This window comes from Phoenix dactylifera, chromosome 4 (genome assembly GCF_051530095.1).
Source record: "Phoenix dactylifera cultivar Ajwa chromosome 4, Ajwa_hap1_PhDact_Kaust_v1.1, whole genome shotgun sequence".
Lineage (NCBI taxonomy): Eukaryota > Viridiplantae > Streptophyta > Magnoliopsida > Arecales > Arecaceae > Phoenix > Phoenix dactylifera.
Window position 1 is genome coordinate 4,972,073 of NC_143193.1, and position 5,443 is coordinate 4,977,515.

Below are 5,443 nucleotides of genomic sequence, written 5' to 3' on the forward strand. Positions count from 1 at the left end.
ATGTATACCTATGATTATAATATATTTAATTAATATGCATATGTCTACATTATAATATATTTAATCAAAATGAATATCTCTAGGTAGGTGTGGAAATTGGAGCTCTACTTTGTGTAAAGCATCTGAAAAATATGAGTATAATAAGCATTATCCTCCCATCCAGCACAAACAAAAGTGAAACGTATGTCAAAATCACAATAGGCCATAACATTTTATGTAGGAATCTCTTTTCGGCTAATATATGGTACTTGTTTGGATGGAGAAACTTTTATTAGTATATGAGTGTCATCAATTGCTCCAATGCGGTCCTTAAAATAAGGCCACCAATGACTATCATTGTAGATTTTATTTGGAATATTTTTGAACTCTCTATCAACTGGGTTAATAATATCCCTGGACATTCTTAAAACTACATTTAAAACATGGGTAAAATATCTACTAACTATTTTTTCAGAATGTTGAAATCTTTCTTGAACCATCCCGTTCCCAAATTCATATTCTAGAATTATCAAAAACATTGACACTAGCTCCTTAACATGAATATATCTAGAAGCTTTTAAACCATATCTGACTTTTAATTCTATGCACAGATCAATAAATACATATTTTTCCATTCAAAATTGTTGTTAGTATCTATCTAGATTGCCATGTAAAATCTCTGATACAATCCTATATCCGGTTTGATAGGAGGTCCTACAAGGCTCCTTCTTAATATACTTTGTGTAATATTCTATAACCGTACCAATAGTTGCAGTCACTACAGCATAAAAATTATCATCATTAACTATCTCATCTTCACTGGAATAATTCTCCTTAGAATTATTGTCAATGCTACCCAAACCTGTAGAAAAAATATTATGCAAAAAATAAAACATCCATTACAAATAAAACAAACGATATATAAACATATCATACAAATAACACAAACAATATAAAAAATTACCAACACATATCATCTATAATATCCATAAAATCAATAGCATTCACCATACATTATCCAAGACATAACACAAATGCATATAGTCCACGATAATTCTGCAATAAAAGTTCATAATTAAAACTACAAAATATATCACCATAATAATACATCAACAACTACTTTCGAAGGTTTAACATTCACTTGAGCGATTCAATTTGAAGATAGGTACCTTGGAGGGCCACAAACATCTCTTGATGTTTTTTTTTAAAAAGCATCTCAGTAGCAATCAGAAGCAGTTCAGATTGTGCTACCATCTCAAGCATCGCACGCACCAGGCCCATCACCTCATTGATTCTACATCCAGGTTTATCAATCATCTTGGATGACACTATACTCCTCTTCTCCACTGCATCAATAAGGCGACTCAATTGTCGAGATAGTTGTGCAACACCCCCTACCTTCTTGCATTTCTTATCATGCAAAGTAAAATTAACTCTCTTCTTTCCTTTCTCCTGAATATCAACAGATGCAAGGGTAGAGTTAACATTATCTATATTAGTGGGAAGGTCATCAATTTTAAATGCGATCATATTAAGGTCCTTATCTGAGTCACCTAAGCCCTCAAATGTATTATTATTAACCCCATCTAGCCTCTCATTTGCTCCAATTGTGCCCTTAACATCCTCCTGCACCGATAAAACTGGTGCCCAGGCCCCCTCTCTAGGGACACTAGTATCTCTAAATAATCTATCCAACTTCATGGCATGTTGTAGACCACGTTCTTAGAACTTAGCTGCATCAGGAATCTCCTACAAGTTAAAAATATATAGTTGTCAATAGTAGTTTATTAGTTAGTATATAAAATCTTACAAACATTAAACTAGTATCACATGTACCTATATTTTTTTTTTCCCACCATGCATCTGATGCATCTGTTGTATTTCTAACAAGATCTTATCCAAGCCTTATTTCCTTTCCCACCAATTTTATCCAAATGCTCCAATTTCTTTTAGGTTATCTCACTTATGTTTAAATTTTTTGTAGTCATATTGATTTCCAGTCTTCTCGTTAAACTTTTTAATTATATTGGCCCACCCTAGCCTATTGAAATATGTTTCAGGGCGATTACCAGCTTCAACTTCACAAATACATAGATCGATAAACTCCTCCATCAATTTGTCATTCCAAATTGCCTTCGTCTGCTTCTCATCATGGGTTGATGGACCCACAAGAGCATGTTGGCTCTTCTTAAACATTTGTTTTTCTTACAATGCAACAACAAAAACATGAAATATTTTCTCAATTATAAGTTATGATTTCATCCATAATCATAAAGCACCTTGTAAAGATTACGTACATATATAACTTACTTACATATCCATTTCTTGTACATAATTAAAATTACTTATGCATTCAAAAATATAATCAATAGGTAAACTTATTGCATAGATTCCATAGAGACCACTAAAAGTAACAATTTACTTCATAATTTCAACTTTATTAAAAAAATAAAAAAAAGTTTCATAAGTACCTACACATATTGAGCAATGACTTTGTAGACGTAATTATCAGTGCTGGAATTAGGATATTGAATGGACACACAAGGTCTTCATCATCCAGAAAAAAATATTATAAAAATAGTTTTACAATACTCTAAAGCAAGGCATGATTTTGCGGAGAAATAGCTTCTAAACTAATGGTAGAGATATAGCAAGACATAGCTGTCTAAGATAGAAGCTTAGAAACTATAGAGGAATTCCTCTGATATATCTAAAGGCATCACCGTCCACGATTAAAATCGTAGTATACCGACCATGTTGTTACAAAGAGAGATCCTCTCTCTATAACAGGATTGATCTCGCTGTGTACTGTGGACTGCGAGATCAATCAGAAGATAAACAGAGAGAGCGAGTGAGAGTGGGTGGACCGCAATGTCGTGGTCCATGCTGAGAGGTGGACCGCGATGTCACGGTCCTCCATCACCCAATCTCTCCCTCTCTATCCCTCTCTCTATTTCTTTGGTGCCGACCACGCTGAGAGGTTGTCATTTAGAGAAATAGAGAGAGGGATAGAGAGGGAGAGAGTGGGCGATAGAGGACGAGGAGAAAGAGGGGAAAAAGAAGATGAAGAAAGAGTTTTGGAAGGAGAGAACAAGAGATCGATGGAAGAGAGAGACGATGACGAGACTACATAAATAGAGAAAAAGGAATATCTTGATCATGGAAAAGCCAAGGTCGATTAGGATTTCTTGTTTTCTTTATTGGACTCCTGCATATTTCTGTAATATAAAGAGACATTTTCTGTAATTGTAATATTCTATCATGGATATTTTGGTCTAAAAATAAAAAAAAATTATAAATCAAAACAGCTTTTCAATACATGCTAAAAGTGCTCTTCCAAAGAAACTCAATTTTGGAGCTTCTCCCAAGAAGCTATTTTAGTTTAGCTAGAAAGCTAAAATAGCTTTACGATTTTTTTACCAAACACCCCTATTCCATCCCAAAGTACTTTTGAAGGGTCATCAAATACTTTTTAGCCCACCAAAGGCTCTGCCATATGGGACCTTAGTCGATTCTATCTAGGTTCCGACCAGTAATCCATCTTTAATATTTTTCTAATAATTTTTAAAAATATTTAATAAATTGCGTTGCTTCGATATTTTTTATATTTTTAGTGCATATTGCCGAACAAGTTCTGCTCAACGGATGGGTCAGGTGAGTTTTGAAAAGGATTGGTAAGATCTATATATATAATTGTGTTTATGGTCGTTCTTAAGGAATGTTGGTGCATCGAAAAGAGTTATTAATATTTTTTTTCAGTCATCAAAATTGGATTCCTAAAATATAAGTGTACATTATATATTATATAAAATTCAGATCAGGCTAAGCTAAACTAGTTAATTCAAGCCTAGTCAAACCGACTCACATTTCAAATCCAGTTCAGCTCTCAGATAAAATTCAGATTTGGACCCATTCAGAATTCTTCGAAAGCTCCAACCAGCAAAGCCGGCCCTCCGACCCTAAGCAGGTCTATACCAAATCCTGTAGAAATCATGGAGGCCCTTCCTTCCTCTCAAGGAAAAAGCTAGCTGGTCCCAGGAGTCCATCAACCAATAGAATTTGGTTGGTTCCACCTCCTATGGCACGTGCTTTGGGTGGTTCCACATCCCATCTCTTTCCCCTACATGTGCACCGCCTGGTGGTTGTCTGAAACGATCATAAAGACGTGGCCTGAGTGCATCCTCCACAGTACAACAATAATTCAGTGTATATATCTATTGCACTGATGGAGAACGATCATAGGGTGGTAGGTTTGCCCTTTGTCGCACGCTTTTGTGCCCTTGAGAAGATTAAAGTTTTTACTTGGTGGTTTCTAAGAGATAGGATCCTCACTTTTGATCAGCTGATCAAGAGGAACTGGGATAACTTGGATTATTGTATACTGGGATAACATATTTTGCTTCTTTGTGCTTTTACCAGGCAGATCTGGCTGCATTTGCCAAAATTTTATTGGTGACCCCTCTTCCATATTCTATTTGGATATTTTTGATCAATTGGAAACAGAATTCTTTTTAAAAAAATTTTAAGAAGAGGTTGTAGTCTCTTTATCATGGTAGTTTGGGAGGGTTTGTGGATAGAAAAAAACAAGTGAATTTCCAAAATTCTTCTCTACAGACCGAATTTGTTATTTATCAGGCCAAGTTTTCGTAGCATGATCAGGCACAAAAATCTAAATACATTGAAATCATCATTCTTGAAAACAACAAAATATTGAAATATAATAACAAGGAAATTAGTGAAGCCTTCAGAGCTTTGCTCCCTCCCTTCTACTCTCTCTCTCTCTCTTTCTCTCTCCATCTCCCTTCTCTCTTTATCTGTTTGTCTGTCTAGCTCTAACAAATTTAATATACCATTATCAAATAGTAAAACTTGTCTGCTATATACTTCAATTATTCATTCAGCATCTGCAATAAGCTAACTGTTTCATCATTCGAAGATCATTTCCAACTATCCCTTATTAAGCATCCTATGACTCTAGAAAAAAAAATAAAGATGATATGAGCTAACAACTCAATAAGTAACATAACACTCCAAAGTAAGATTTAAGCATGCCAAGTGAACGATAAACCGAAACAGCAATTTATAAACATAATATTGACCAGGCAAGAAAACTTATTTTCATTAAATCTAAATGAATTGTCTTTTAAAAATTTACTTATTATAAGCTAAAAACTCCCAACATCAAAGAAAATTTGCATTACAACCACTTTGTTAACCCATGCCATCCATTTTGCATCCGCTGCCATGAAGTGAACCACCCCGAAAGAGTCATGGCACTGGATCAAGGCTCACTGATCCCTACCAGTTCAGAACCCTATTTTTCTGATTTTTCTATTTTTAAATTTTAAAATAACAATATAATTATGATGTCATAATGAGATCTTGTTGATGTAAGCGGCATCTTTTCTTTATTATATATCCATATCCCACCTATCCAGCGCCTCAATCCCAGATCGCTTGCCTA